At 35.7% G+C, this 21696-nt stretch overlaps 1 protein-coding gene across 1 annotated transcript in view; it reads right to left on the minus strand.

Moving 5' to 3' along the window:
* Positions 1-21696, minus strand: part of mmd (disintegrin and metalloproteinase domain-containing protein mind-meld) — a 544021-nt gene that overhangs the window by 316063 nt on the left and 206262 nt on the right. The window lies entirely within an intron of this gene.

Consider the following 21696-nt stretch of genomic DNA (forward strand, 5'->3'; position numbering starts at 1 on the left):
TCTTACTTTAACAAGGTCGTGGTACGAAATATCAATATATATATATCTATAATAATATTGTTATAAGAGATGGTAGTAACCCCCTGTTCTGGGTCTAGGTGTTTGTCTATTTTTCTATGTATGGGTCCGTAGCACCTACGGCATAAGGAATCCTATTAGTGTAGAGAGCGTATACCATCATATCGACATTATTTTTTTTTTATTATCTAAAAATGGTAGTGTTTGTTACCTTTGGTTATACTAAATTAAATCATAACAATCGTAACAAAAAGTTTAAAAAATCATCATACATATTATCAATTAGTCATATTTTTATTTAATAAGAAATAGGTTCATTCTCAGAAATAATTTAATAATTTTATTCTTAGAAACAACTTTGCTTAGAATAAAAAATATATTCAATAGGAAATAGGACGATCTGGTACAAACAAGCTGTTTTCATACTTGCGTGGGTATGCAAATTTCGTCAGATTTAGACAAAATTTCAACTAAAGCGAGAACATTTGCATATCACTCGGCCCTCCTTGGCACAGTGTCGTGGTTTTCATTTGTTGCGAAAATAAAAACACCCTCATGGAGGAAAAATATGCAAAATCTGTTTTTGTTACTGCTTCGCGAGTCCCGTTGTTTATTTTAAGGCGACAACTTTGCCGCCGCCTATTTTTACTTCTTGTTACAAATAACGTAAGTTAAAGTAAAATTTTAATTAAAATAACAACCCTGAAAGTGGAAGAGATAATTAAATTGTTACATACAGCCTGCCTGACATTAAATGGGCATAAGATAGTAGTACTATCTTCACAGATGTGCTGCTACCTCTAAAAACTAAATTGAAACGCTCTATTAAATCCGCCAATGATGCTATTGCAAGGCAAAAAGGAATAGATGTGACAGTGGTGCCATCTTAGCCGATCCATTACATAATATAGAATATGTCACTTCCACAATCTAGATAATCTATCAAGCCGTTTGGGTTGTATAGCAGGTATGTACCAAAGAATTGGACAATCAGTTTTCTAAAGAAATTGATTTTCGATTGTGTGCATGTATATATATGCACACAAACGAAAAATAACCCTCCGTAGATGGATAAAAAGGATATAAACTAGTACCTACATCTATTCATTATCCAAACGTATAACTAAGCTAAATCTTCACATTTAAATATGATATCAAATACCTTTTACAGCCGCACCACACGTTTTCAATTAGATACCGTTACACGAACCCCAGCTTAAATGTAAGTTTGCCCAACATAATTCAGCCCGAATAACGTACTAATGTTTCAGTGATAGTAAAACTAACAAATGTTTAATTTGAACTAAATGTAAGTTATGGGTTTGAGCTTATTGAATTTTTAAATATTTGGTGTTCGTTTTACTTTTTTTCCCATCATATTATGTTTTCTATTGATTATTTATATTAGCTGTGTAAAAGCTTGCATAAATATTTATGTGCTATATAATGTTTGGAGATAAGTATATGAAAATAATCTTAGACTTTTGGAAATTATGCGTTTATAGATACTCACTTTAAATAAAAGTATTGTATTTTCTAATTTGTTTTTTATACTGAGTGCAAGTTGCAATTTATCCAAATAAAACAGTATTCTCTATTCTCTTTTAAAATTCAACTCAAATATAAAATTGACAAGCTTTTACTTTCTGATGAGAACACAAATAATACTTGTAAAATAAAACATAGCATGATAAATATTATTCTAGTAGTATACATATTATGGTATCATCACAATTACAACTTAATCCGTAATGCAACAAAAAGCTTGAAACATAAGCAGCTGATAAAAATTGGATGCGACCGACTTCCACCCATATACCACTCGAGGGAAATCACTAAGTGGAGTCTAGATAAAAACCTTTACAATCCCTTATCTCATGGAAATAAGGTTCAGAATAAAAAATGAAATCTAGAGCGAGTCTAACTAAGCCTTATCACCGAGCGAGAAGGTTGGGAACAGTACAAACATTTCAGAGAAGAAAGATTTCTCAGGTGTGATTTAATACCACATATTGATGGAACGAAGTTAGTACAAATCTGTATTCTTCCCACTCGGGCTTGATTAGATAAGCCGCCATGACATGTTGGTCCCAAGAAAGTAAAATTTAGAATTAGAATTATAGGTGTCTTGATAAGTATAAAGAAAATTTGGTTTTTATTACATACTAGCTGACCCGGCAAACTTTGTACCGCCTCTAAATATATTTATCATATAAAATATAGCCTATGTTACTCGTGGATAATGTAGCTTTCGAATGTTGAAAGAAGTGAAAGATTTTTAAAATCGGTCCAGTAGTTTTTGAGCCTATTCATTACAACCAAACAAACAAATAAAGTTTTCCTCTTTATAATATTAGTGTAGATAAGCCCAAGAAAGCACAGTTAAGAATTATAGTTTTCTTAGGAAGTAAGAATAAAAAAAATTAAATTGTTAGTACATGTAAGTATGTTAGAGCAGTCGATGATGGTAAATAACTGAGGATTCTGTCAATTTAGCAAAAAATAAAAAAGATAGAGAAGATAAAATCTGCATAATTAGAAGGGTTGCAAAATTACTTCATGAGGAAACGAGAAGTAGTAACTAACTTCAAGCCATTTATGCTTACAATCAATAATTTCATTGTTACTAAAGCAGCATTTATCATCTCCTTTGCCATCCCACTTATCATTCTCATTCCAATTTCATTAGTGCAACAAAATTGTATAATCCAACTGAATATTTTGCTGCAAGTGTCGATATTTTCTCAACCATCAGAAAGCTTGAGAAGTTTTTGCGACGATATCTTAGTGAACATCGTCTGGCATTGTTGATGGGAACTTCACGACTTATAGTTTCTCTGGCTAGACACATCGGATCGCTATCGAGTAAGTTGAGTCAATCAAACTCGATTTCGATCCTTTCGAGAGACCAATCAACTTCGTTTTAAAGCGGCCCAGTTGCACAAGACAGCGGATGGACATTTGGAATAGAGTCAATGTATATGAAATAGAATTCCAAAACATATGTAATTTATCCAAAATGGAATATTTATTTTTGGAAAATAATAGACACACAAACTATCAGGTTGTTAGATATTTTGCAAACACCATCTTCGTTAATAAGTAGATTAAAGATTAAGATAAAAGGTAAATAAGAATACTTATATAAAGTAATGTACTAAATCTCATGCCTTTAATTGTACCGAAACTAAAGTTTTGATAGGGGCGAAACACACTGAAACCGTTCCTTTAGTGTACAGTACCGGTATTGCTAGCACAGTCCGCACTTTTTAATTATACTGATTCAATCAGTAAATTTAATCTAAGTATATTTAAAAAATTCCCTTATAATCCTCGGTACATAACAGCGTAACTATCGAGTCAATCCAAATGTGGTCGGAATGACGCGAGAAACCAATCAAGTTCGCCTCAATGCGGTCCGATTCAGCCGGACAGCTTCTGAACGGGCTGGCGTGCTGCCAGGGTCCATGAAATGGAATCTGATTTAGAAATCCTTTTCACATTCTTAGATTACTCGATAGAAAGAAAATAATGTTTAAAATTACAAATATTTTTAAGGCATAAAATAATAAACATAATGAAGCTACGAACATTTTTAAACGTCTTAATATAAAATTCTAAGAGAATTCTTATTAGATAACGGTTAATTCAGAAATAAATATAAATAAATTGTTCTTTGTAGTAACAAAGTACGATATTTATTTTAGATGATTATTTTGTGTACGTCCAAGAGTCAATCAGAGCGCGGTTGGTTCGGTGCGAGAAACCAATCAGTACCTATGTTCTGAAGCGATCTGGTTTGACCGGATAGCTACCGGACTGGCTGGCATAACGCCAGCGTCCAGTGAAATAGAATCTGATTTTAAATTCTGTTAGCATTCTAAATAGACCAAATAGCAAAATCAGACAGAACGTAAAATGAAGATAGTATTTAAATTTTACAATAGCAAGAATAAACGTATTAAAATAACTTTTTAATGATGTCTCATTATGATTAGATTAATAAAAACCGTCGTCAAAATTATTAAGGTATTAGTGATTTTAAATTGTTCATTAAATAACCTGAAAATTATGAATTAATTTAACAAATTAAACTATCCTTTTATAAACAGCTTATCATTTCTAGATACATATTTTAAAATGTATTATCAATAAAACTTTCAAACGATATGAAACTTATCGTATTAATATACAATTCATTCGGAAGAAATAGGGACAGAAATATAATGGCTGTATAAATCGCATTAGATAGCTATCTGATAACCTCTTTCGAAACCAAAATCCAAATGAATTCAGGCAACTTTACTTTACGACTAAATTACTTTGACACCCAAGAATAGATTTAGGCTAATCCAAGTACCATTAGGTTTCTAGTAAAAGAGAAGTGAATATTCTAATAAACCGTTCTAGACTAAGAAAGTTATCTCATAGTACTTCGAAAGTTATCTACCAGTTACAGTAGCATTACCATGAGTTGGCATAGAAACGCCACTATAGAAATTGTAAATAGAAAACTATTGTCATTTTGCTAGTGAATAACATAACTACTATCGTTACGGTATTTCTTGACAACGTCTGTCAAATTAATGACTCATGGGACCGAATTTGTATGGCAATAGATCATAATGACATTCGCTAGCTATTTGATTTCGATAGGTTTTTTACGAGTTACGCCACTACGGATTTTAGTTCTACGAGTAACCACCAGAGGCGCTGTACAATTTTTCATACATTTATTTTACGCAGTCGCTAGCGAGTAATACTTTTGTAAACTCATGGTAGTGCTACAGGACAATTCCCTGTATAGTTAACGTCTTTGATTTCGGACCATGGGCCATTTTATGTACCATAATAACCACTTAACAGCGGTGAACGTTTGCTATTTCTATACACAAAACCACGGGACAAAAAAGAGCCACGGGACATTCAAATCTTTTCAAGCGCAACAGATTTCGAACCGTCCCGAACCAACTTCAAGCTCACACACAATTGATCCTATACCTTTCAGATAGTGTAAATAAATATATCAGACTGTTCTTCAAACAGCCTTTCAAAGGTCCTTCGAAGGCATTTTTTGCAAAAGGGGGTAAGCCAACATGGAGATTGTTACCTTCAGGCTATGTTCGCGTTCCTTTGAACCTTCCCTTGGGATGTACTGAAGCAAATTCAGGATTATGTCCTGTGGGACAGGTATCACTTTCGCGTGGCTGGTCCGGATCGGCTATATGACGATCTTTAAGGTTTGTTTCGCGTGATAAAAGATCTAGTGCAATGCCGTTGTCCTATTTACCAACTTTATCTATTTCTTGGCAAGAATATTAGATATTGTTCGCGGGTTGTAAAACGTATTTCAGCATGGCAAAATCTATATCGATATGGGTGAATTATTTGGGGTGTAAACATCTGTTACATAAATTATTTACTGTATATTCCTTACATAGAAAAGATGATGAATATTTAGTGTAACTTAGAAGCCATAATAGCGTCTTATTCTTTTCTTGTGTAGGTCATAGATAAGTATAGATATCTCACTGCCTTGTAATTGAAGGAAGCCATTAAATGACTTAAACGTCAACGTTTAAGTCAAAAGATTAAATTAGCTGACAGTCACAATTGCCAAAAGATTAAATTTTCTTGTTAGGAGCGAGTAATCTTTACTAATCTATGGTGTAGGTATATGATAGGCAATAAAGTAAACAAATTAAGCGCTAAATATTTAAAGAAACCTTGTACATTTATAATAAATATGGCACTATTAGCAAATGAGATAAATAAAATTTTAATCCTCTTACTGTGTTTAAGGTCGAATTTTTTATCCATTTACACTTGTCGTGAATATAGCGACTTTAACAAATAAATCAAACATTCATTTATACCATAACCTAAGTAAGGCTTACAAAATAATACTTCCAATTCCTAATGCCGTATACTTATAATCCGTTAAACATAAACACTAAGTATTATGCAATTCACTTTGTGGGAAATTAATTAAAAGTCGGAGGAATTTCATAAATTTATAATTAGAAAGTGTTTACCGGTCTGCGTCAGGCCCTATGTTCCTAATGAGTTTAGAATTCATTATTAAGCCGCGTCCACACCGCTGGGTTACTTGCGAATGATAATATAAACACATTGTTTGAATGTGACACATAATTCGAAGTCAAACTAAAGTGTAGATAGATAATGTAATACAGGTAAATATAATAATACTTGTAATAAAATGGATCAATTTTTTAAGACAAGAACAGTGGTAGAACTATGTAGAATCATTTGTGGTTTAAATCCGGCAGCACTATTGCCACAGCTATTACTGCTTTATAATATACTAGCAGCAAACGAACATGTAGTCCTCCTCATGGATAGTGGCTACTGCCGCCCATGGACATTTGTATTTAACCCAAATACCAATAAGATTGGATTCTTATCTGAGGTTGACAACTCATGCGTTGCTACCTCTGATGATTAAGTTGGCAAGCCTCGGATAAGTTTTAGCACACCCTTTAAAACTTATTTTCCTGATGTATTCTACATCAGGAAAATAAGTGTGACGGTGTTACCACAGGAGTCGAACCACAGAGGGTTCTACCACCTTCAAATTGTGTTGTGATTTAAGATGTAATAATCCAGAGACACAAGATGCTCTGCCTTAGAACTTCTCCAATCCCATTACAAGTTGATAACAAATGCCCATTACACGGCAGTAACCACTTACTGTAAAACGGACTGCATCCATTTCACAATACCAGCAATCCTTGTAAGACCACTTTATCTGCTTAATTCCTATCTGGTAATAACGAGACTTACAAATTGAGTATCATCCGAGCTCTGAATGGCGCACATTAGCACAATGGCTAACGACTAGTAGCTACTATGTAACTAGCGTAAAGGTGGCGCCATATTTAGACTGTCTGTCGGTAAAATGAATTAAATTTTTAAAGGTGATAAAACCCTTTGTGGTTCGACTCCGGCGGCGCCACCGCGACGCCTATGTATGCCTAATAACGGTGTTAAGCGCTGCTGTGTTCTGGCTTGAAGGGAGATATATTTTTTCGTAGCGTTCCAGCGTAGTCCTCAGGGGTAGCGGCGCATCTGTGACCGCTGGTAGAAATATCTAATCTTATATGGGGTTGATTACGCGTGGATTGCATTCTCGTCTGCTACTCTATGTTATAAAAAAAAACCCCCGATAAAATAAAACTTAAACTAAGTAACAATATTTAAAATATGTTCATAAAAAAGCATTTTCTTGTAAAATATCCGAAGTGCAATTACTTTCATATATAACTATATAGTTTAAAGATTTCATAATAAATATATGCATTGAGTAATAAACTTGTCATTGTTATAGTAACTCGATCGGAATAACAATAAATATCCTCATATGAATTGTAAATTTATATTTTTACAACCATTTTATATAGGAAACGGCCAGTCAGATGTGTAAATAGTAGATTTATATTTGATCAGTCAGTTATTTGTATAGTTGAGTATATACATTGCGCTGAATAAAACGCAAGCTCTGTGTGACGATATTAGTGTTAGAGCCTTATTAATCATCATTATGATCATCAACCCGTTACTGTCCCACAGCTGGGTACGGGTTTCCTCCCAGAATGAAAAGGATTAAGCCATAGTCCACCGCGCTGGCCAAGTGCGAATTGGTAAACCTCTCATACCTTTAAAAACTTTTTTTAATTTCTCAAGTATGTTGGTTTCGGCACGATGTTCTCCTATCGACGTAATAACGTTTAATAAAACGACATAATAAAACTACGTCTGTACTCTAAGTGTGAGTTTTTACGTTTTTACAAAAATGACTGTTTTTGTATTTGTTTATATCTCATACTAAGGGTACTGTGTACCAAGTGTGCCTCCAGCCTAAGCCGACACGTGCGCGCTATCCTCAAGTGTGCTAATGATATGCTCTTATGATTACAGTAATTTGTGCTACATAATTACACACAAGCAATTAAGCCAGTCGTCGGATTGCGGCTTATATGCCAAAAATTGTTTTCGACTTACCTCGCTAATTTTGCTAGAGCTTTAAGTAGCTGTAAAATATGAGTACCTAAATTTATCTTGTTGCAAGTTTAGGAGTGGTCACTTTTCTTAAATAAACTTTTAAGGGAGATAACATATAAACGAGGGGGTGCTAATACACGAGAAGCAATTTATGTTGTCAACTGTCGCCGATGTGTGCAGACGCCAAGCCTCGACAGTCTTGGTGTAAGGTCCAAATAAGAAGCGATCTAACAATGATACTATGGATGGACCTACTTTATATCAAACTTAGAATGTTAAAGAATATATTCGCGAGTGGGTTAGTTAGGAACATCCTGGCTGGCTATGAGCCATAATGGAAAGACATTACTTAGTTCGACCACATTTAATGAGTGAGGTACTCGTTTACTTTCCTTCTCGTGTATATGCATCTTTTAGGTCCAGGTTGTTATTTACTTTCCTTTTTATGTGTACAGCATCATCAACCAAACAATCCTAGTATGTTATGAATATATAAAGCGTTCTTTATTTTACATCAAAACAAATTCTATGTTCACTCTAACAACACTACAGGCAATTTGTTCATCGATTTTCGGCTCCCAAAAGCACTTTAACTCGGATGAGAGCCCAAAAGGGAACTTCCAACTTTCGGGTTATTGAAATAAACGTGCAGAACAAAACAACACCAGAATCAAATTTGCTAAATAATTAAGAATTGTAATGAGTTCAGAATTAATTTTAAGTTTGGGTTCAGTTAGAGTGTTCATAATTCGAGCTTTCGAGCTTTGGTGCTTTTGTTTTGAGTCACCATGAGGGGAATACAATTGTGGAACGAGATGGTTTGATTAAACCGGATGGACAGATTTCAATTTTATTTATAGCTGCTAATGTATTAATACAGATTATAATGGCACTAGAGAATTATTATAAAAACAAAAAAATGTCTGAGGTGTCACATATGGGACATCCGATTGGAACGAAGTTTCTTTCGTTTTGAAATAAGTATTATAGGGGGTATAATTAAATAAATTAACAATATTTAGGAGTTGAATGATAAATGAAATAAGTGGAGGAATGCTAATAAAATTGTAATCAATATTTTTAACACGACAAAACAATATACAAATACACAGCAGACGCGCGCATCGCCCGGCTTGTCACTGTCAAGAGAGAGAGAGAAAACGAATAAGTCGAATCCTATACTCGGCCTGCCCCTTCTCCGATTGCTGAGCACTATAGCAAAAGTGTCGTGAGAATTTTTCGTGATGCTCGCCTAGCCCCCTTACCCAACGTACCGCGCGATAAGGAACTTCGTTCCAAAAACTATTATTAAAAATATAGCCCATGTTACTCCCAATATTTAGACGCATTCAAAAACATCACATCGGTCAAGACATTTAGGTTGCAGGGTATGCCAAAAAATAAGACAAACACAAATGGAAATAGACGGCAATCGAACTAAGGACCCATCAGGCCATGGCGCCATGCGGGTCGCCATTTGCATAATGCATACAGCAAAATGATATGAAATTTCTAACCGATGCACACATCTACGTATCGAGAGTTCAGAATTCCATTTCCGCCCTGCCTACCCTCGCTAGGGTTGCCACCTGAATTGTCAAAATCATATTGGATAATGGTGTAAACCCTATTGTGCTTTGAATAGTTCACTTTAGCCGTAATGTCATTTCATTGAATTCTGCAGTCAATGTCTGCAACCCTATTATACCATGGGTCATGGCTTGCGTAACCGAAAATTCTCATAGCGGTTTCTTGCAAATTTTGTATTTTTAATGGTGAGTATAACTTTGATTTTAAAAAAAAACATGATTTGGTAGAATGTATTTATCTGTTTAATGATAGTAGGACTATTGTATGATATCTAAATCATTGCAGCACGATAGCGATAGCAGGATTATATTTATTTATTTAAAAAAAATCACCTCTAAGAAGAATTAATGTACAAAAGGGAAAAAATAATGCCTGATAATATGATATTTTAGATTGCAAAATTGTTATAATTTACAAAACCATGTTCGGTTTCGACCAGGTTCACAAGCACCAGGAATACGGATCAAAAATACTTTTAGCTTAAAAAGTCAAAGATAAAATACCTTTCCGAATACAATTTAAAAATTCCATTGAATTTTATTTTATTTTACTGCTTCGAGACTTTCTATTCTATTTTAATGAGTGTTCGAGAAAATCCAGGATTATTCCGCCCGCCCTTGGACTGCAGTGGAAGGGCGGGCGTGATAAAGTTGTCATTTCCGTTCTAGCACCTCGCCGGAAGAATGATAAATAACCAGCTTTACAATATTGTGGTTTAAAGGATTTACATTTTAATAAATCCTCATTATTTTAAATTCCTAACGTTGTTTAGTTTGTTACTGAAAATTCTGATACTAAAATTAATTCTTTTCCTATATATATTTACATTTAAATATGAAATAAATAATTAAAAAAATGTATTCAAATATGTCACTGGTGTTGTTGTGTTTAAGAAAATACATAATATTCACAACCATTATTTTATCAATGAAATAATTATAATTATGGTATGCATATTTCTCTCGCTCACATATTTATCTAAATAAGACAAATATTTGCATAAATAAATTAAATAAAAGAAAAAATACCAATCAATATCAATTTTCTCTATCTATTCTCTTCGTAATATATTTTTATTACAAAATTACAACATGAACAAACTTAAACCTAAACCAGGACATGAACACTGGACAGTGCTTGCCAAATTCAACTTACAACTTAATTAATTTATAATCATGTTTAAAATATTTAAAATCGCTTATTACAACAGTATTTAAATTCCATCAAGTCGCATCGCTTGGTAACTTTTTGTTCGCAATTTAATGAGAGTTCGGGGAAGCCAGGATTATCTGCCCTCCGGACCAGACCAGATGCTGTGTAGGGCCGGCGTAATCGTTTCCCTTTTACACCTAAACGTGTCAAATTATTTATCAACTAATTTTTGCCCACGGCTCCGCCCGTGTTTAATATAAGACATACTAATATACATAAAACTGAAAATTCGTACCTTCATTGGAATGGCACCATCTGGAAAAAAATTGGTCGTACCAACTCTGAAACCTTCGTGGGCTCATGGACAACAACTTTGCTAAAGATCATCACTTGATCAAATGCATAGTTTACGATTCAATCCTTACTAATATCGATTAAAATAATAGATTTTTTTAGTCCAAAAGATCGATTCTCCGACTAATAGATCTTAGATCGCCATCTCTAGTTCCCGTGGGATTTCCGGGATAAAAACTATCCTATGTCCTTTCTCGGGTCTCAGACTATCTTTGTACATAATTTCATTAAAATCGGTTCAGTGGTTTAGGCGTGAAGAAGAGACAACCAGACAGACAGACAGAGTTACTTTAGGATTTATAATAATAGTAAGATTAGTAAGATAAGATAATTAATCCATTATTATTATTTATAGTAAGATAATTTAAAGATAATTTATTCTTATTATTTATTGAGCATTGAGCATATCGTCTCGGTTTTTATAATATATAATTTCGCCTCTCACGTTAGGAAGGTTCGATTCTCAGGTACTTTTAATTTTCAGAGTAATCTGCATAAAAAATCAGAAAGGAAGGAAGTTAAATAATTCATCACTTAATTAAAGGGTGAACGGTGAAACCTACATACCTAACAATAAAAGACTTTGCCTCCGTGATGGTCGTTTTAATACTGATATTATCATGTACTAATTACGGGTTTAAATTTCCATGCTGAAAACGCATAATAAATAAGACGCACGCTAAATAATCCGAACAAAGGATTTCTTCATTTAAATCACAAGTATTCCTAAAAAATTGAAAATCACTGAAACATCATTACAATTAAAACTGTTATGCCTATTTGTTAACGAAAAGCCATTAATAAAGCCACAAGCACCCATAACTACATTTTTACGCCACGTCGTTTCATAGCGGTTGTAAAGATTACGATGACATTTGAAGCCACGTGGTTTTATTGGCCGTTACCCCGGATGCCGTGAGTGGCAGAATCATCCGTTCCGTAACGGGCCGTGACGTGGCGTTCCGCTGGGTAGTTTTAAATTCGGCGGGTAGGGTGCAAATGTAAGTTTACGTGGTTCAAAGATTGGATGTATGATTATGGGGTAAGATCGTTTAAGGATAAATGTGTGTGGTTAGTTTCATTACAAAATGTTTTTCGAAGTTGCGGCCTTAGTTCATGTTTCTCGCTCACACATTATAGAAAGAGGGGAATTAATAGAATTATGCCTATTAGTTACCACAAAGCCATTTATAAAGCCTATAACTACATTTTTACTCCGCGTCGTTTCATAGCGGTTGTGAAGATTACGATGACATTTGAAGCCACGTGGTTTTATTGGCCGTTACCCCGGATGCCGTGAGTGGCACAATCATCCGTTCCGCAATGGGCCGTGAGGTGCGTTCCGCTGGGTAGTTTTAAATTCGGCGGGTAGGTTGCAAATATAAGTACGTGGTCCTGAGGTTAGGAGTATGATTATGCGGCAAGACCGGTTAAGAGTAGTATGAACTTATTTCAATAAATAATGTTTCTCGTAGTGACGGCTTTTATTCATGTTTCCCGCGCACACATTATAGAAAGTGGGAGATAAATAGATATACGTTTTGGATAAAATATAATTTCACTCTTCTTTAGTTTAGATTGATGTCTGGTAGATATTTACTTCATGACCACTAAAACAGCCAACAATTTTTGAAATGCGTATTCTTTTAAATTTCTGAGACGTTTGAGTTTTTAATTTTAATATTTTTTTTTTTTGTATAGAGAAAATATACACAAATAACTTTGTATCATATAATTTTACGTATACAGACATGAGAATGAGTATACAAATTTAGAGCTCACCTTTATGATATTCGAATCGAGATCCCCTGAGCTTATACATGCATTCTTTTAGAAAATGCACGAATTCTTGTGATTCTGGTCTGCATACCTAAGAGATTTACAAAAAAAATCTCAACGGTATGTGAAGTCCACCAATACGCTTTTGGCCAGCGCGGTGGACTATGGCTTAATCCTTCTCTTTCTGAGAGGAGACCCATGCCCGGCAGTGAAACGATAATGGGTTGATGATGATGATGAAGTAAGTGTGGCTGTGGTACCTCTCCGGTGAAACCACCACGATCAGGAGGTTGAAAGGTCAAAACTCATTAAAGTATAAAAAACCCACACAAACGAAATCACGCAAACGAACTAGTATGTCAGTAAAATATCACCGCTCCGTATGTGAGAGGCGAACGTTGCTGACGTCACAGACCGCGTTTGAATTTGAGTTGCGGTTTCAGAAGCACATTCTGCATTTATACCAGTATTAGCTTTTCGTTGGTCACCTTTGAAACTACGAAATGGTATTAAATTAAAATAGAAAATTGTTGGTAAAGCTCTGGTTAAACATAAACCTCTTTAGTATGAGTGAGCGAATTTAATATATGGTATTTTAGATAACCGACCAAGGATTAAGTTGGATTGGAACGCTCGAAATCAGACTAAGTATATCGACAAAGTTTTTTTTTTATAATATAGGAGTAGCAGACAAGCATACAGTCCACCTCATGGTAAGTGACTACTGCCAACCATGGATATTTGTGGTCAACCCCAGATAGGATTAGATATTCCAACCTGAGGTCGGCCACAGATACGCCGCTACCCCTGAGGACTAAGCTGGAACGCCTCGGAGAAGTATGACTCCCTTACCATACCCTTCAAAGCGGAACACGGGCAGAAGGCATGAGTTGTGGCGGTGGTGCCGCTGGAGTCGGACCACAACCACACCACCTTCAAATTAGCAGATCACTTATGAAAATTTGTTTATGAAGTAACAAACCAGCATTTAGTTAAGTTGATAAATGGCCACTACAGTTTTTTAAGAGGAAAGAAGAAATAAGAGTTCAATTTAAGTGCTTGCAGATCTTTATTACCTCTAAAAAGTAAGTTAGATTAAGTACAATTAACTATCCCTTGGCACACTCTTCAAAAAATTATATCCGAACCTACAACTACTATTATTCAGCAGAAAATGGTGTCTCTGGTGCCATTGAAGATGAAACATAACGACTACCTTTAAGTAAGGTAATATAATTACCTGACAGATTTTATCAAGATCTTATTAATAGTCTCTTCAAAAGATCGCATCACATAATTGCGTTTAGTTATTTTCTCTTCGGCCTCTACCTTCTCATTCCTCGGGTTCCCAGAAATAATGAAAATATTTGCGTTAAATTAATTGAAATTAAACACATTGGAGTACCTACTGTGTTCTAATTGAAATAATTTGATATACGGTCTAATTTTGTAGATTTAATAACATCTAAAAAGAAGCGAATCTCGTTAATTACTGAGATGGTGTTAAATCAGAGCGGGGGAGTACTTTGTTCTTGGACGAAGTAATTATAACAGTGTTCTGGGAATAGAGAAAAAGGAGGTCTAATCTGAGTCAGGGGTTTGTGGGAGTAGCTGTGTGGGCTTCGGATATTATGTTAGTCGATAGTCGACGTGCGGCTCAGCTCGCTATATTAAATTTCAAATTTGATTTGTTACAATGTTATCATCATCCTCTATTTTTTTCTATTGTTTTTTTGTATGATTGTTTGTTGTTTTTTATTTTTTTGTTTTTCGCGCCAAATACAAGCATAACTGGTTATCTCTGTGATGCTTTCAGGCTAAACCAGTATATTAAGTTTAGAATTTAATAAGTAATTAGAAGATGTTTACTTTTAGAAGAAATACCCTTCTAAGGCTACTGTTAAAAAAGGAAGGATGTGTCTATGTACCTTAGAAGTTGAAATATAGCTTGTGAAAAAGTGTAAAATGGAGCTTTTTATGAGAAGGTAGATATGAAAATTTAACTCTCATATTACAGTGAAAGAAATTGCGGGTACAAGTAACAACGAATAATTAGGTAACGTCTGACACTGATGGCGTACATCATCATTAACCCATCACTGGCCCACTGCTGGGCACGGGTCTCCTCTCATAATGAGAAGGATTAGGCCATATTCCACCGCGCTACCCAAGTGCGTATTGGTAGACTTCACATACAATATGTATGTATGTAAGGCGTACCACTGCCAATTAGGTAACCTAAACTTTAATCACCCCAGCTTTGTAGCGTACAAACGCAACATTACCTTTTTACAAACACTTTAATATCACATCCACGAGCAGTCCACCTAAAACAATATAACCCAAGCACAAGAGCACAAGAAAAGTCGGCCTTGTAAGTAATAAAAACAAAGGGTGAAACCTTCACCAAAACAGATTCAGCTCTCATTAAGGAACAACAATGGAGCCGAGGCCTCGGTCACGTCGAGATGACGGCCGGGGTCGTAATGAATCACCCTGTCTTCCCCTGAAACGCTCCGCTGAATATTATTTCTGAGACTCGTCAAAATATGGACGTAAGATTGCACGGCGTTATTCCCTTATTTCTGACTTTGTTTCCCACGTCGCCATTTCTGATTGTTTCTGTCCGTTTCTGATAATAATAACGCTTGATTGTATTGGCGTAATGCGAATAACACGTCTCGACTTTTGTGCGGATTGGATTTGGTCGGATTGACACTTGTACTGGTTACAGAAATTAATGTGACTCTTTTGGGAACAGATATGTCTTCTACTCGTATAGGTAAAAAGTGGAATATAAGAAGGAAAGAAGGTAACGCTAGTGAAGAGAGAGGTAAGTTGATACCCTGGCTGTCAAATGTTTTAAACCCTATGATGACCAGGGATAGACAGCTTCATATAAGGATATTAACACACGAGCGACAGTGTGCTTATAAATAAGACGTTCATCTCAACGACGATCATGGTCGGACGTCGTTCTCTATCGACAGGTGGCAGCCATTACTTGCATTCTAACGTTTCGCTAAGATTTTGTATCATGGATAGCATACAAGATATACATACACATACAATGTATACACAAATGCCCAACATCTTTGGCAAGAAACAGTAAACTAAGCACAGAAACCTACATTCATCATTGAAACCGCCTAGCATCAAACCCGGATATCATGTCAGACTTTCCAATCACAACTACACGCTTTAACATAAGCACGACCAACCAATCCATTTAATAAATCCGTAATACATTGAAGGAAATCCGGAAAGAATCGCAGATATCGTATCAGTACAAGCGTCAAATTGAATTGACCTTTCGTCGAAACGAATTTCGGCAGTATCGTTTGTAATGCATGCATGCAACGTCGATAGACTAGAAACGTGGAATAAAAGGTTCAGGGAATTCTCAATACTTGATTATATGGAGAATATTTGTGTTAAAAGTCAGAGCTGATTAGTACGAGCGGCGTCGAATTAAATTGGCCTTTCGTCGAATCGTTTGTCGGTCGTATCGCTTCTAATGGTTGTTATATGTAACGTGGAATAAAAGGTTCACAGAAATCTGAATATGTGATTATATGGAGAATAATAGTGTGAAATGTCAGAACTAATCAGTACAAGCGTCAAATTGAATTGACCTTCCGTCGAAACGAATTTCGGCAGCATCGTTTGTAATGCATGCATGCAACGTCGATAGACTACAAACGTGGAATAAAAGGTTCACGGAATTCTCCATGTGATGATACGGAGAATATTTGTGTGAAAAGTCAGAGCTGATAAGTACGAGCGGCGTTGAATTGAATTGACCTTTCGTTGAAACGAATTTCGGTCATATCGTTTCTAATGCATGCTGTATGCACCGTTGATAGACTTGAAACGTGGAATAAAAGGTTCACGGAATTCTCAATACGCGATTATATGGAGAATATCTGTGTGAAATATAGGAACTGATGTTTTGTTTATTCTTACTTTGGGATGTAATCTTTTTACACGACTGCTAAAGGTACTTACAAACTTTCATATAAACAGGAAACATACGAACTATAGTAAGCTAGAAGTAAGTATAGTAAGGGACAGTACTAAAGGAGACTTTTCCGAGGCATTCCATCTTAGTCCTCAGGGGTGGCAGCGCATCTGTGGCCGATGTTAGGCAGAAATCGAATCTTACCCGGAGTTGATTGCAGATGTCCATGGGCGACAGTAGCCACTAATCATCAGGTGGACTGCATGGTCATCTGCTTCCCTTATATCATAAAACGTCGTTAGCAATCGCCAATGAAGCCGACGTCAGTCACCGGCTGTCGTATACGATTGTCGGTGACAGTCTGTGACCCTCGAGGTGAGGTGAAGATTAAGTTAAAAGGGAAAGGTGTAGGTAAATAAAACTATGTCCGTTATTTTCAAGCATTACCAAGATTTAACGGCTGTTGTCCAATGACAACAAATAAAACTAACTTATTTAACTAAACCTAACATTCCTTCGAAGCATGAACATTCCAATACTACTACATAAGTGTATTCAATTATTTCCAGTTACTATTCTATACTATACTATACTACTATACTACTACTAGTTAGTTAGTATACTAGTTAGTTATCTGGGGTTGATTACAGATGTCCATGGGCGGCAGTAGCCACCTACCATCAGGTGGACTGCATGCTCGTCTGCTACTCCTAAATTATATAAAAATTTACTGGAACTTGGTGACGCACTCCATGCTTCTTGATTCAACCCCTCAGTGTAAACATTTTAACCGCCGTACAATTTCTCTTGAGGCATTTTTGATACATATCGAAAGCGTGTCAATCACCCATCGCTTCAATTTGGATTCGTACATCCGCTAATGACTCGAAAAAAGCCCTTAAAAGGCTCGATCGACCCCAATTTCCGTAATGATCTTATTATTAACGTACACAGTTATTTTCTTTAGATTTACTTCAGTTGCGCTCACAGCGGAGCAGTGACGTGAAATATACTTTAATCCGTAATTACACAGAGAGACCTACAAGTACGTGATACAAGTCGGTACTGTCACTGTTTGTACATAGCATATACTTAACATGTTTGCAGTCATTATAATCATATGAAAACATTAGGAACTTTGTATCGTACGACTTCGAATGTTATAATAGTGCTCTGGGAACTACCCCTATATTTTACTACCGCTGCGTTATAAGAATAGTGTAAAGTTATCGTGTGTTGATTTGAAGAATAGAAAATAGTGACACTAACACGAAATGTACTAACTTTGTCCTCATTGTAGATAAATCATTCGAATTTTACATCCCAATACCAATATTTAAATACCAATACTATGTTCACTAAACAAACGCCGCGTTCAAACTAAATCTCCAAAAGTATTCCAAAACACATTATGGTAGCGACACACTCCCGTCAGACCGCACCGACTCCCCGCACAACGGTTACACGCCGCACGTTATGTTCGTACAACTTGCGGCTAGACAGCGTTACAACTGCGCAAGACAACCGCCGAACGATATTTATAGTGTTGCTAAACCGGAGTATGTGGCTACATAAATATTTTGATTTCCATCAAAAATATTTCTCTAAAAGTAACATCAAAAATCTTGACGTACATTTGACGGATGGTTACGATTATATGTTACATGCTGCAGCCCACCCGAAGTCTGCCATTTTATCACTTTTGATTTACAATTCTAATTTTCTCGATAATTGGTCTAAGAACAATCAAAGCAACGTTAAACAATATTTTATTGCTATTTCGGATGAATGATCCAATTAAATTTTGATACAATCTGTATCTTTTGGGTTATATCAGATGTCACTTAGAGCATAAATAATATAAATTAACATTGCATAAAAATTAATATAGCATAGGGACAGTGTATCAGGTTTAGTTAAGTATAAAAAGGGAATAGAAAAATTCGCATTCACAAAATATAGTTGCCACATTTAAGGCTAAAAATTTTGACTGCAGGCAAATCGCGTCCCGTATGGGATTTGCGTCCGTCTGTCGACAGCTTTATATGAATTTGAAATTTCGTACAGTTTTAGAACTTTTCTTTTTGGTTTTATTTTAACCATAGCCACTTCAACTTTTTCTAAAAACAAACTAAACGTTAGCGATCGACGTCAGAATCGGGCAACTGGAAACGTCGAAAGATTTTTTTAAAAGTTGGTAATAGTGGATTATATATATATTTTTTACAAGCCTGTAGCAACACTAACAAATTGATCGTTTTGAGTACATTCTGAAAGATTTTAAGAGAGACTCCAATCACATCCAAGGTTTATTAAAAACGTATATGGGTCGCAATGGTTTGTATTGCAGAGATGGATAGCATTCTTGTTTGCTGCTTCTATTTCATAAAAACGGAATCATTTTACTTCATAAAGTCAGAAAATATACATTTTGCACGTTAGTGACTAAGTTAGCCACGTTACGTTAATTAATATCACATCGCCCTCCGTAAAACCAACTCCACCAAACTAGGCAATCAACAATTCAGCTGCACTTAAAATCTTCACGAAGTTACCGGAGTAGCCGTTTTATGCTTCGACCAACTTCGGCCATAATGCTTCGACTAACTTCGCCCGTAACGCTACCTTCAGCTTTATACAGCCTTTGTTTAAGGCTTTAGCCGCTTAAAAACTAACGGATAACCCGAACGAAGCACGATTTTTGGAGGAAAAGTAAAACTTTTAGTGCTGTTTGTGTACACATCGGATATTAGCTAATTTAGTTCCTGACGTTATACAGAAGCTGAACTTACTACTTGGCTTAAAGCCGATGTTTTTGGACTAAGATAGTAAGGCCACTGAAACGCAATCTCGGTAGAATTATTTCTAGCGAGATTTCGTTTCGGTGGCCTTACATCTTCTATAGGTGAAAGTGGTACATACTTCCCGGTCGAACCATTCTCGTAACGCCATTTCTTAAAGTCGTACTAGTACGCCTTATAGAAACATTACACATTATACTAAAACTAGTTTACGAGAAATTCTAAATATTTTAACAACAAAGAGATCTGTGAGTATTCCAAATATACATTTGAAATCTGTAGTATTCCGCAAAATACGTTTTTTCTAATAAGTCACAAGCCTAAAAAAAATAATAAATTTGAAAGAACCGACAGTGAAAAGGCAGCCTTATACCCACAGATCGATAAAGATTCAATTATTCCGATGATTTTTTTCTTCATTACAATATCCGCCGATAATTGACCGCACGCACTTCATAATTGAAATAATGGCCGATACTCACGCCGAATTTTTGCCAAATTCGCTACCACTACGTATCTAGCAACCATTAAAAATTCACGTCGCCCGAAAAATCCCAATAAAGCGATTCCTATTAGTATAAAAGCTTGTCAAAATTCAATTACCCGCCCAATAACGTTGTCAAATATCAGTACAGGGTGACATGATAGACGGACCAGCCCGACATTCAGAAAGGAGCATCTTAAATTTTTCGTCCGAATATTTTTCGTCCAAATTTTTTTAGGACGAACGAAAGTTTTTCTATTTCGCCGCCCAGCGTGATCGTATCGATGCCAATCATTCGCGGAATCCGACAGGTTTAATTACGGCTTATCAGGTTTATCGTGGATGAGATAATTTGTGAGTTAAAAGTTTTAGCGTGCTGTTTATTTGTAACGAAGAAAGAAAATGGAATGGTATTTTTATATGAGATTGAAGAAGCACCTGAACTTGAAGCTTGGACTCCACCAGATGGTAAGTGGTTATTACTGCCCGTGGATATTTGTGACAAATTCTGGAGCAGTCATAAAGAGTTTTGGAGTCGAAAGTTATATTTTTTTTATAATATAAGAGTAGCATGCAGTCCACCTGATGATAAGTGGCTACTGCCGCCCATGGACATCTGTAATCAACCCAAGATAGGATTAGATATTTCTACCTGTGGTCAGCCACAGATGCGCCGCTACCCCTGAGGACTAAGCTGGAACGCCTCGGAAAAGTCTGCCTCCTTTACCACACCCTTCAAACCGGAACACAGCAGCGCCTAACACCGCTGTTATTAGGTAGATATAGGTGTGGCGGTGCCGCCGGAGTCGAACCACAAAGGGTCTACCACTTTCAAAATCTACATTGCTTCTTTGTAAGATCATATTTTACAAGCTTTTTGTGATAACACCCAAATTGGCACAGACGCACATTTCGAAAATTGACATTATTTTTTAATGATGGCAATAGTTCATAAAAACGCAAAATATTACACATACTATGAGTCAATTCAAATCCATTTATATATAGCTAATAAATAAACATTGCTATTAAGCGAAACAAAATCACTTCAGCCAACATAAAATCCGGTATAATTTGCGAGATTAGAAGGGTTAAGTGCATCTTAATGAGGATAATCAATAGGCACTTCTTTAACAGGAAAAATTCATGAGAGATAATAAAAAATTCAGAAGCCATCCCCTTCCGAAGGGAGCGCACTAATGGTAAATGGATTTTCAAGAATATTCTTTTAGATTTTATTGAAATCGTAAACGCACAAATCCTGCAATCTGACAAGCTTACGATCCAGTCGGTACCAAATTGTTACATGAATATGAATCCTTAATTAGGTAAAAATGACTTTTAAGTAGTATCAAACATTATAAGACTAGTTATGTGCTTGGACTTATTATGACGTTTGGCTGTGCAGTGCATGTTATTGGCTGCCTTAGACAACTTCGCATATAGTTCACCCATTATTACCCCAAAGATGAGCGAGCATGGGTCATCTCTCAGGAAGAATGGTCATAGTCCGTTATACTAGCCAAGTGCATATG

Source organism: Epargyreus clarus, unplaced genomic scaffold (assembly GCF_041222505.1).
Source record: "Epargyreus clarus isolate Ecla_fem2 unplaced genomic scaffold, WU_Ecla_fem_2.2 ptg000026l, whole genome shotgun sequence".
Classification (NCBI taxonomy): domain Eukaryota; kingdom Metazoa; phylum Arthropoda; class Insecta; order Lepidoptera; family Hesperiidae; genus Epargyreus; species Epargyreus clarus.